We start from the raw sequence: 13,463 nt of genomic DNA, 5'->3' as shown, positions 1-13,463 counted from the left end.
TGGAATCAACCTTAATGCCCATCAATGACTGACTGAATAAAGAAAATGGAATGGGGTACATATACACCATGGAATATTATGCAGCCATAAAAAAAAAACAAAACAAAAAAAAAAAAAAACAAGATTTTGTACTTTACAGGTACATAGATGGAGCTGGAGGCCGTTATCCTTAGCAAACTAGCATAGAAACAGAAATCCAATTAACACATGTTCTCACTATTAAGTGGAAGCTAAAAGATGAGAACACACGGAAACATAGCAGGGAACAATATACACTGGGGTGTATTGGAGGGTGGAGGGCAGGAGGAGAGAGAAGATTGGGTAAAGTAACTAATTGGTAGTGGTCTTAATGCCTGGATGATTAAACAATCTGTAAAACAAACTCCCATGACACAGATTTATCTATGTAAGGAATCTGCTTCTGTAGGCCTGAACTTAAAATGAAAGTTAAAAAACAAAATAAATGAAATTTGAGACACATAAAAATTCTAAAAAAATATATGCATGAAAAAAATTTAAATAGTCATAATAATTCTAGTGAGGGTAAGCAATAACAATTTAGTAATGACCTATATGTTTATTTTGTTTTATGTATTTTATACTAGTTTTCATCTCCCATATTGAATATTAATTTGTTCATTTTTTAGTAACATAGGAAGCAGTTCCTGTAATTCTGCTTGTCTATAAGTTATTATATTAGAGTTTGGTGTTCTTTGATTGACAAAAAGGCAAGTTGATAAAATAAGCTAATTTTAAGAAATAAATTAATGCTACAAAGGTAGTATGTATAACTTCTTTCAAATTACAAATTATCAAGCACTACTTGGAGGAGAAATTTCAAGGTACAATTTCTGAGACAAATTCAGAGTATTATCAGTATTGCTAATTTTGGTTGCTGTTTCAGCACTGAAATGAGGAAACTTTAGGTATCATCAATAAAGATAGAGCTGTTGAATAAATTCAAAATTGTGTTTTTCTGAATTTGGTCAACTGATTGTTAACACTTAGACAATGTGCTACAAAGTTTTGACAACAGTGATTAATATGATCTACTATAGCCAAGACATTTTATGTTCAAGTTACTAATTTTGGAACTCCCAAGCAATCCTCATAAACTGAACAATAATTTACAGTGTTTAACTTTTATTTGTTATATCAATATTAAAATAACTGAGTTTTCAGCAAAAAACATTAGTATAGGTCATTACAAGAAGACTGTATCAGATAGGGAACTAAAAGTAATTGACAAATACACAAATGTCACCATTTTATTCTATACAGAAGAAAATGTGTTTCCTACTATGTTCTATGGAGGGAACATCTGAACCTCTTCCCCACCTGGCTTCCTTCTGTTTGACTCCTTCCTATATTTCCTTCTGCTGCCTCCATCGGGAGGAGTTGTTAATCTGATAGTTAGTGCTGACTCCTTGTGGGACCACATTTTATACAGCACAGGATCCACCTTCAGGTCAGGATCTATCCCCATCCTTTCTCTTCAATCTTCCTGCATCAGACATTGGCTGGGCCCAGTCCGGCAAGGGAGGTTGCTTTTACTCTTTCTCTAAATCTACTTGGCTGGTTGGAACTTGGACTAAGTCTGTCAGCCTAGACCGTTCTTCCTCTGAATCATACCCTTAACATCACTCAGATAGGCCTATTCCAAAATGTACAGAAACTATATGAGGCTGGATTACATGGCAAGCTTAAACTGCACGATGCATGTTAGACATTTTGAAATACCTGCTATCGTTATTGTGCTAGTGATGTTACCCATTAAAATGTAACTTCTTCTGATAACATCTGTAGTGTGTCCAATGCCCTCAGAAATCCTTAAACATAAGGATCAAATGACAGGGAAAGAATTTGGTAATATCTCTTACGTGATCCCAATATCATGATAATATCGAAACTTTACCTACACCTCTTAATATATTTATTCCTGATCACACTATTAGTGCCAAATTTATTATCCATGAGTATACCCTTTGTATTATTTTAGCCTCTTCCATGTGTATTTCTGATTTTGAACTTGATAATAAGTGCTTTCCCAAGAGCTACATTTCCAGGCAGGAAATTTCTATAATTGAATTATTTACAGACTTCACAGCCTCTTTTAGTAGTTTTCCATACCAGTAAGGAACTTTATCTATCCTTCTGTGGGATCTTGGCAAGGGCTGATGCGATTACATTGGCCCTATCTTCTGTCATGTTAAAGACCATTGACTCCAGAGAAAACAACACAACACCATTTTCTCCAGAGCTCGGGATAAACTCTTCCATTTCCTGTGACAAAAGAATTTTTTCCATCACAAAAGAGTAACAGCACAGCAGGCACTACTGGAAGAAATGGTACAAATATCTAAAGAGAGAAAATCAAGTATTATCAGGAATTATTGGAGGAAATTATATATTTTAACTGACTCAATCACTCAGTTTCTTATCAAGAAGATGTACAATATGAGACAGCTCGCCTCTACTAAGGGTATTTATGTAAATATGTGTGTGTGCATGTTTGCGTGTGTGTGTGTATAAGGGAGAAATGAAATGGAGCTATTTCATAGTAGTCAGGGAGATAATGTTAGAAAATATTATACCCAGACTCTTCATTTATAATATTACAGTTACTAATATAGGTTCTTGGAAAGTGGCACTGCTTGACTTTAATTCTATATTGTCATTCTGCTAAATCACATATCTTTATTTCAGGCAAGTTTTCTATAGAATTGTTTTAGTTTGAAGCTGTCAATAGTTTGCTTCTCTAAGTATAAGGAATGAGGAGAAGTTACTCACATTTGGGATGATTTTATGTCTACATTTATCTTCCTTTATAACCCTTTACACTTCATTTAAATTTTGTCAGAGGTTTCCAGTCTTTTTTCAAAAAAGAAAAAAAGTAACTGTAAAAGGTGGTGAAGAATCACTGACATTCTAGAGTCTGGTTGTGGTTTGGAATTTCTATGAATTAGTCCTGAGAGTCTCATTTATGATAGAGAATTATACAGTACATAGTTAGATGGTTGAATGATCATATTTTCAGGTTATTATTTAGGTGGACAACTTTTCCTGAAATCACACTGCTAAATTGATGTGCTATTTATAATTGCATGTGAGGAACTCTCATTAGCACTTTGCTGTGTCTCGGAGGCAGCAGCACTTGCACCTTAATGGGGAGGCCCCAGGGTTTTCCGCAGGGGAGATCTGGTCACCCTCATGAGTAGCTCACTCACACTACACTTCCTGGTGAAGATGTGCTTGGCTAAAATTGATTGATATTTATTCTGATTTGCTTTCTCCAATCTATGCCAATATTTACATTTATAAACTTTCAGATTTAATCATTAGGGTAAACCTTTTTTTAACTGTTGTTAATAAAACAAAGAAAAAAAATCCAAATATTGACTGTGAAGACCATATATTGTTGTATATTTTTTCAAATATGATTTTAATCTTAAGACATCAATGTAAATGTGAGAGTCACTGTACTACTATTCCAGATGACACATGGGGCATCTAGGCATTTTGTGTGATTGCAGTTACCTGTTGCCACATTTAATGTCATGCGTGTTCAGTGTTTACTTTCACTGGCTTGATACCCGGAGCCTTCTTCATCCACCAGTGTGGAAGTAATCTAACCTCTGTTTACTGATTCATCACTGATGTGGACTGGTTGTTTCCCACTCTGTGACAACTTCATAACAATAACACAACACCAATGTAAGTAGTTTTATAAAAGTATGAAAAGTTTAAAAGAGAAAAGGAAATATTCCTAAAATTTCTCTCTAGAGATATTACCAATGTAAAATATGTATGTTTTCATCATGGCTTTTATTCTATTTCTACATGTACACGCATGCCATTTACTTAGAAAGGTTTAACCTTATTGTATATACCTTTTCCTCCTACAAAAAACTTGTCATCTTGTTATATTTATCATTTTCTACCTCATTTTACTTGCATTTTGGCTCACAGTGTAATTGAATATTTGATAAAATTATTGTAAGGCCGTAGTATGCATATAGTATAAGTGTTTAATCATTCCTTCATTTAAGATGTTGGATTACTTCCAATGCTAGTTTTATGAATATTTTCCATAAATATTAAATATGCACATCTTGACTCATTTTACTCAGTATGATTACATGAGACTATATTGTGAAACCAATGGTTATGTGCATTTTAAATCACTAGAAACATTTTGCCAGGTGTCTTTTCTCTTAAAATATATACACATATTCTGAGAATCTAATATGTAACTGAAAAGCAAACAACTTTGGTTAACAATTGTTCTACGTAATAAACATTTAGAGAACCAATTTTACAACCATTGATTTTCATTCAAATCTTTCTGCAAGTTAATAACAACAGCTACTATTAGTAATTATCACTATTTACTACAGGTCATCCTTTTTCTTGTCCTTTTACACCTCCTACTATCTTCTGCCTCCTATTGGCACTATCACTTTCCCTTAATGTGAATAGGGAAATCTTTCAATACTAGGGTAGGGTGGCATAGAATTTTTATTAGTCTTACCTCAGCTTTTGTCTCTTTCAAAAATTATAAAGTGCACACAATTTGTGTTCAACATAGATATTGTATTTTAACCATGGAATAAATTCTCAGTTTGATATAGACACAAATCTTAAGAGATTGCTTAATAATGTACTAAAGAATGCTTACTTTCTTCAAATGTCTTAGAAGTATGATATTAATTTAAAATGTATGAGGGTGTTGTGTTCCTTTGAAAAGAATATCATCTTCTAAGTAGAATTCTTTCATTATTGTAAACTAAATTTACTACTATACAGCTACAAGTGATAGAAACTCTTTGGTATTTATAATAAGTGGATCGTTCATTTTCTCCATGCTTTTCTGTAGGGAGCTTTGGTGTCTAGACACAAGTTCCACCAGGAAGCTGTACTGAGTTGCTCGTCATAAGACTGAAAACAACTTGTCTAATAGGGCAAGTTTCTGATCTAAGATGTAAAACTCTGGTATCTCAGCATAGAATGAGTTACATTCTTGTATAAAATCAAGTGAACAATGGATTTGGCTGCAAATATTATTAGGGGTACACATTTATATCATTGAGTTATTCTTTTAAGTTAGAATACTTAAGATCTGCATCACTTACAGTAGAATTTTAGAATAGCTTTCTTTATTATTATTATTATTATTACTATACTTTAAATTCTAGGGCACATGTGCAGCTTTCCCATCTTACTGGCAAAGATAGTATGTCTATTTTTATTCAAGTCCGCAATATATCTGTCATCCATGACCTCTCGAGAGAATGTAATCTTGTGCTGAACAATCTGGTTCTGTTAAATGAAGAATGATATCTCAAGTGACTTGCACATGTTAGGTAATTAGTAGTGTTAGTAATCATAACAAAATAACCATAATTGAAAAATTAATATATCTCTATCATTGAATATATAACAGAGACATTTTAAGTGTTTTGTCTGTATTAACATTTTTTCCACAAAATGCAATATGAAGTGGGTGTTCTTACTGTAAATGTAGGCATGATTATTTCTATCAGCATTGTAGTTCACTTTTCCATCATCTGCTACCAGATCCCATGCAAAATTTTCCAAATGGTCTGCTCTTTCTTTCTTTGTTTCTTTTTTTTTTTAATTACCTTATCACATATCTTCATTTCCTGACTCTTTTTAGTAGTTCTCAAATGTGCTTGATAAATAAGTTAGCTCCTAAAAAGTATCTGGCTCTAACTTGCCTCTCAGCATCATCTGATTCTCACTCAGCCTTTCCCTGCAAACTCAACTTGGAGTCTTGAGAATTTTCCTCAATTCATTACCTTCTTTTCTCTTTTGTGTTTTCCTGCTCCCTCATTATTTCACCAATTTCTACATTGTTCAACTCTCAGCTTCCTTATCAGTGAGTCCAGGATACTTTTTATTATCTCCATTGATGCTATGTGCCATTGAGTTTTTCCTTGAGATAAAAGCTTTTGCACAATTTTTATTACTTGCACATATTCTGTCTTTTGAAATAGAATGTAATGTGTGTGGGGGAGAGAAACTGTGTGTATTTTTTTCCTCTTGCCTGTGGTTTGTGTTAAACTTTTTATAAACATTCTTTTAATGAATGACCAATACCTTCTTAAGTGTTGCATAATCAAGGCTTAAATTTAACCACCCCTGTTTTCAAAGTCTTCTTAATATCCCTCTCTATCTATAATAATGATGAAACTCATGTACTTGTGATGGTATCAGCAAGTCAACATGTACACGTTTCCTAATTGGTATCTGCTTTACCCTGCCCACTGCCCATCTTTCTTTCTGTGTAACTCAAACACTCTGCATGAAGAGTGTAGAATTATCCCCACTAAAAATTCAAAGCCAACAAAACAAAACCAACAAAATTATCTTTACCATAGGTAGGGGTTTGGCAGGTTTGCAGTAGAGTCCTCCAACAAAATCAACATTGGTAAGAGTGGATGAGGAAATTGAAAATCCCAGGAGTTCTTAGTAAGCCATATGTCAGCTTTCCCTATTGTCTCAGATAAGGTAGTGGGTCTTCCTGAGAAGAAAAAGGAAAGAAAAGATGGATGACACAAGATAATTACATTAGGTAATTTTCTGAAAGGGATTAAAAAAAAAAAAAAAAAAAAAATTAGCTGGGTATGATGGCTCACTCCTGTAGTCCCAGCTACTCAGGAGGTTGGGGTGGGATCACTTGAGCTTCAGAAGTTGAGGCTGCAGTGAGCCATGATCGCACCACTGCACTCCAGCCTGGGCAACAGGAGTGAGACCCTGTCTTAAACAAAACAAAACAAACAAACAAAAGCTATTAACAGTTCCCACCTTTGGGTAAAGGGATTAGAGATTTGGGGATGAGAGAATGGGGAGGAAGATGTGAAGATGTTTGTTTTTCATTTCTTTCTGTGTCTTGTTAGGTATATGTATTCATTTGTTTCTGAGACAGAGTCTGGCTCTGTCGCCCAGGCTGGAGTGCGGTGGCCGGATCTCAGCTCACTGCAAGCTCCGCCTCCCGGGTTTACGCCATTCTCCTGCCTCAGCCTCCCAAGTAGCTGGGACTACAGGCGCCCGCCTCGTCGCCCGGCTAGTTTTTTGTATTCTTTTAGTAGAGACGGGGTTTCACCGTGTTAGCCAGGATGGTCTGGATCTCCTGACCTCGTGATCCCCCCGTCTCGGCCTCCCAAAGTGCTGGGATTACAGGCTTGAGCCACCGCGCCGGGCCAAACATCCATTTCTTTACCCTTTAAAACTTCAATAGTAGCATATAAACATTTAAAGAACTCTTTGAGCTCCACGATCAACTAATTCTGATGTAGCCATAAAAACAATTTTGTAAGAAATAGTCTCGTTTCCACAGTTTATTAAGCTAATCCTTTTATCTTTGGTCATTCAAGTGAACCGTGGGCTATTTTGAGAGTGTGGCTGAAATCCTTGTACCCACTGCTGCTTTTGATTCCTGCTAAGGTATTAATCATATCAGTTTTTAAGTAAATATATTTGCAAATGCAGCTAGAAAATTTTGAGAAATTATCGAAATAGAGATTTGTACCCAAACTTAATATGGCTCATATTTTGTAATACACAGTTTCAAAAATAAAACTATATAGATACAACAATGTTCAGACTTCAACAAGATGATTGGTCTCAAATAATTTCCAATCTTTTAGTGAAGGAATGTAGAGGCATTAGAAACTACAAATTACCCTTAGTGGTTTTTACATTTGAGATAGAGGCACTATTTCTCTCAACTGTGAAGGAAACCTTCTGGTGACATGGGGACATATTTTAATTTCAGAATAAGGAAACTGAGGTATACAAGAAAAAATAATTTCTGCAATGTTGCATAGATAGTTGTAGAAAATTGAGTAACTACTCGATCTACATGTATGCATTCAGTAAGATGTTTGTGGATGGTTCTGACTTTTTCTAAAATGAAAAAAATTAATAGTAAAACAGATGTGTGATTGTTTAAAGAAATATTAGGTGCACTAATTTACAGATTTATGACTTCCTAGAATGTTCTGTGTGAGCAATGGCCTCAGGGTTTTAACTGACCTTAAAATTTAATCTTTGCTATAATATTTGTACAATTGATAGATTATCTTGTGTTTTCATTTCATAAATTCACTTACAAAAAACTCCACTACCAGCCGGGTGTGGTGGCTCATGCCTGTGATCCCAGCACTTTGGAAGGCCGAGGCAGGCATATCACTTGAGGTCAGGAGTTTGAGACCAGCCTGCCCAACCTGGTGAAACCCCCTACCTACTAAAAATACAAAAAAATGGGCAAGTGTGCTGACACATTCCTGTAATCCCAGCAGTGAGCTGAGATTGGATCACTGCACTGCAGCCTGGAAGACAGAGAAAGACTCCACCAAAAACAAATTAAAAAAAAAAAAAAAAACAAAAAAAACAAATTTAAAACACCAAGTACCCTGACTTTATTGCTTTATATAAGCTCAGCTTCAAAGGCACAGGAAAGTTAATCTCCATGTTACCAACTGAAAAATTTACTTACCTAGAACTTCACTGGAAAACTGATCCCAGTTTTGCATATTAAGTATTTGGAACCAAAACAGAAAATAAACCACATAGATCGTAATTATTTTACCCTCTCCATGAAAGTCATTTGGTCACTTAATTCTGACATAACAACAGTTATGTAGGAAGGTGGAAATAGAAATCCTCCACTATGTTTTTCAAGTGTGTAGCCAGCAGAGAAGGGGAGACTGTACACAAATGGTATGTTAAATAGCTCAGCCAGCAGCTCCCCACAGGAAACAATCGCATCTGCAAGAACAGCATCAAATTTTGACTCTTGTAGATTCTCCATAAGTTTCTTATTTGAAACTCCATCCTTACAGAACTTTCTAATTATGTCATTAAATGTACAGATGATTTCTTGTACTTGAGAAAAATATGATCAAAATGTGTCTTTTGGAAGGTCTGGCCATGATGATAACCTCAAAGTCAGTTTTAGTTAATGATGCAGGATAAACTTCAAGTTTAGGAGTAGATGGGCTGTTGGGATAAAAAAAAATGGAAGCTGAAGATGCCAATACGGTCACCTCATGACCCCTCTGGACAAGCTCATCCAGGATTGTCTCTATATTCATCCAATGACTGAAATCTGTGGGCCACACCAGTACCTTTCCACAACTCCCAGAGCTAATGTAACAGGTCAGCTGTATCAGCAAAATAAAACTGGAGTCCATTTCATACACGTCCTGGTGCAATGCAATGCTTTTTCCCATTTGCTGTTTCTTTGTGTCATTTCTTATGGTTATATCCATGATTAAATCACTCTTTCCCATTTGCTTTTTCTTTCTGTCATTTCTTATGGTTATATCCATGGATAAATCAATCACGAAGTTCAAATGTAACTTTTACACTTCAAAGTAAATATGATATCATTAGATTAGCAGTCTGAACATGTATAGGGCAAGAAATTAATGAAGGTAGATGACTTGTTTACCCAAGTGTGTTTAATGTTCCTTTTATGTTTATAAGTGCTATTGTTGAGCTAATAACAATGTTCTTGTATGGACACATCACTTGTCTTATACAATTTATTTTAGAAGAGTTTCCACAAATGTAACCATGAGAGGTTCGTGGTTCTGCATTTTGTTTGACACAGAACTAAAGATAAAATAATGAAACATGGTTCAAATGTTTTTTATATACTTTGTTTACATATAATTTATATGCAGCACCTTCAGCTGAGGTGTGATGTGTAGAGCGGGCTGCCATTTTCGCTGTTTGGGCAACTTAGCTGTTCTTCCCTTCAAACTTTGGAGAGTTCAAATGTACTGGTGGTGGAAGGAATCCACCAGTTGCTGAACATCACCTCTACAAAAACATTGACAGACTACTTCCTTAAGCAGCTCCCAGATTTTGTTCCTCCTCACTGGATGGGACATCCCAAAAAGGGACTCCAGTCACTCCCACCAGTGTTCTTGGGTCTGTAGAGATTTGAAAACTCCCTGTGGCAAAGCTCCCAGAAAGAGGTATGGCCCGGCATCTTTGCTGTTTGAGTGACTTATCAATTCCAGTCTGTAAGCTTGGAAGAGCCCAAGCTGACTGGGGTGGAAATGATACACCAGAAGAACACAGCAACTATATAAAAATGGGGCCAGACTGCTTTTTTAATTGTGTTCCTGACCTTCATCCTCATTACTGGGTGGAGCCTCCCAACAGGGATTTTTGGCTACCACCACTGGTATTCACCAGCTGACAGAGTTTCCAGGCATCCCTGGTAAAAAGATGCCAGGCGACAGGGCAGGCTGATATCTTTGCTGTTTGGGCAACTTAGCCATTCCAGCCTTCTAGCTTTGGAGTGTCCAAGGCAACAGGGGCTGAAGCATACCCCAGGGCAGCTCAGCTGCTTTATGAAAATGTGGCTAGACACATATGCAGGTCCCTGATACCATTCCTTCTGACTAGGAGTCTGATCTCCTAACTGGAGTCTCCAGCCACCTCTTAGAGGAGTGTTTGTGCCAGAAACAGGTCCATATCTGCCTGGGATGGAGCTACCAGAGAAAAGGGCAGGCTTCCATCTTTCTTGTTTCTCAGCCTTCACTGGTGACACCTCCAGGTACTAGAAAATCTGAGGTGACTAGTGACTGGAGTGGGCCCCTAGCATACCACAGCAGCCCTACAGAAAAATGACCAGAGTGTAATGTGGTTGCCTGCTCCTGTATGTCCTCATCAGGCAGATCTTCCAGGCCTGGGTGTCTAGCCAACACCTGCCAAATCTATCTAGGTAGTAGAAACTTGGCAACTCCTTGGAGAGAGCCCCTGGGGCAACAGAAAGTCTCTTCACCACTGCGTCTGCAATGGAATTTCCCTTGCCTCTCTTGGACCAACAAAGGAGCAAAGACACTGAGCAGCTACTGACTTTCATTTCTCTGAGATGAAGTCACAGGAACAAACAAAGTAGCAAAGCAGCAAGCCAACTGATGTGGAGTCCAGAGGGGTGGGTGCAGGAGAATCTGTAGCAAAGTGTGGCCATCTCTGTAAGTACAACTTTCATGAATAAGAGACCCTTGCCTTTGGGTAAGAGTCAGACCCGATCCCTGCATGGTGATTCTGCACATCAGATGAGGCTGGTCTGATTTGAGCACTCCCTGATCTTCTACCCTCTCCTGGGACCCAAGCCTTGCCATGCCTACTTACATGGCAGTCTTGGGTGTCCTGAGGTCCCACACCATAGTTTCTGCAACAGAGGACCAGGACTGACTGATAGAGAGTTCCACTGAGGCAGCCCCTACAACTGTGCACCAGTCTGCATGTTCCCTCCCATACTGCAGCTTCCCCTGAGCCTACAGAAACTCCTCACACCACTTTGCTGAATGTATGCCTGCCTGGGTGGGTTTTGCTGTACCTGACCCAGCAGCACACAGGAGTGCAGTGCATGCCTGCATGCCCCCTCACCTACCACATTCACTCAAATCACCCTGACAGTCTTTGCAGCATTGCAGACAGAGCCTTGATAGGCACAGAACCAGAAATCCCTGTCTGGCCAGTACCCACCTTTTTGCTGATGCTGCACAGAGGACAGGATCCTCCCACACCTTGAGTGATCACTTCTGCTAGCAGGGCACAGAGAAGGCACCCAGACTTGTGATGGCAATCACTCCACTCTAAACAAACACCACCTCCAGTGTGACATAACATAGTCTCCAGCAGGGGCCTTCCACTTCCCTTACAACTGCTTTGCTTCTGCCACTGTGATGAACACTCAGAAAGAGGCAGACACTCCTGCACTCGCTAGCACTCTGCTGCAGTTGCCGCACCTTGATCACTCCAGTGGAGTAGGCTTAAAGCCATGAAAAGCCAGAGAACAAAGCTGGGGCTCAATGCAAGTCCACCAGAGTTAAAGCATACAGTCCAGGAACTGGGAACTGAAGACTGCCCCTCTACAAACAAAGCCAGTTGGCTGAATCTACCTCATATCACAAACAAACCCTCAAGGCAATCAAATAGCATAAAAGAAAGAAAGAAAAAAAAAAAAAACCCAAAAGCCAGCAACCTCAAAAACTGAAGGCAGATAAGCCTACAAAAATAAGAAAGAATCAATGCAAGAACAGTGAAAACTCAAAAAGACAGAGTGCTTTCTTTCATCCAAATTACAGCATCACCTCTCCAGCAGAGGTTTGGAACTGGGCTAAATGGCTGAAATGACAGAAGTAAAATTCAAAATAGGGATATAAACAAAGTTTGCTGAGCTAAGGGAGTATAATGTAACCCAATGCAAGAAAGCTAAAAATAATATTAACACATTGCAGAAGTTAACAAAGTAGCCTGTATAGAGAAAATGTAACCTACCTGATAGAGTTGAAAACAACACCACAGACTTTCATAATGGAATCACAAGTATTAATAGCAAAATAGACCAACTGAAAAATGAGTATCAGATCTTTAAGACCCGCTTTCTGAAATAAGAGAGGTGGGCAACAATAGAGAAAAAATAAAAATGAATGAACAAAACCTCAAGAAATGTGGAATTATGTGAAAAGAATGAGTATGAGTAATTGGTGTATCTGAAAAAGATGACAACAATGAAATCAACTTGGAAAGCATGCTTCAGGATATCATCCATGAGAACTTTTCCGCTCTAGCTAGAGAGGCCAATATTCAAATTTAGAAATGCAGAAAACCCCAGTGAGATAATCCATGAGAAGATCATCCCCAAGACAAACAATTATCAGATTCTCTAAAGTCAAAATAAAAAGAAATGTAAAAGACAGCTAGAGAGAAAGGAAAAATTACAAACAATGGAAAGCTCATCAGACTAACAATGGACTTCTCAGCCAAAATCCCAGAAGCCAGGAGATATTTGTGGCCAATATTCAATATCCTTTTTAAAAAATATATATATATTTTTTATTATACTTTAAGTTCTAGGGTACATGTGCAAAAGATGCAGGTTTGTTACATATGCAGGCATGTGCCATTTTGATGTGCTGCACCCATTAACTCATCATTTACATTAAGTATATCTCCTAATGCTATTCCTTTCCGCTCTCCCCTCAATAGAACATGGTGTGTGATGTTCCCCTTCATGTGTCCAAGTGATCTCATTGTTTAATTCCCACCTATGAGTGAGAACATGTGGTATTTGGTTTTCTGTTCTTGCGATAGTTTTCTGAGAATGATGGTTTCCAGCTGTATCCGTCACCCTACAAATTACACGAACTCATCCTTCTTTATGGGTGCATAGTATTCCATGATGTATATGTGATACATTTTCTTAATCCAGTCTGTCACTGATGGACATTTGGGTTGATTCCAAGTCATTGCTATTGTGAATAGTGCCACAATAAACATACATGTGCATGTGTCTTTATAGCAGCATGACTTATAATCCTTTGGGTATATCCCCAGCAGTGGGATGACTGGGTCAAATGGTATTTCTAGTTCTAGATCCTTGAGAAATCGCCACACTGTTTTCCACAATG

General features: G+C 37.6%; 1 pseudogene; it reads right to left on the bottom strand.

Annotated features, from left to right (window-relative positions):
• Positions 1–9,223, bottom strand: part of LOC108518226 (UDP-glucuronosyltransferase 2B4-like) — a 17,391-nt pseudogene extending 8,168 nt beyond the window's left edge.
• Positions 9,224–13,463: the final 4,240 nt, after the last annotated feature.

Source organism: Rhinopithecus bieti, unplaced genomic scaffold (genome assembly GCF_001698545.2).
Source record: "Rhinopithecus bieti isolate Rb0 unplaced genomic scaffold, ASM169854v2 scaffold_44826, whole genome shotgun sequence".
Taxonomy (NCBI): Eukaryota; Metazoa; Chordata; class Mammalia; order Primates; family Cercopithecidae; genus Rhinopithecus; species Rhinopithecus bieti.
This window is presented reverse-complemented; position numbering and strand designations above follow the sequence as displayed.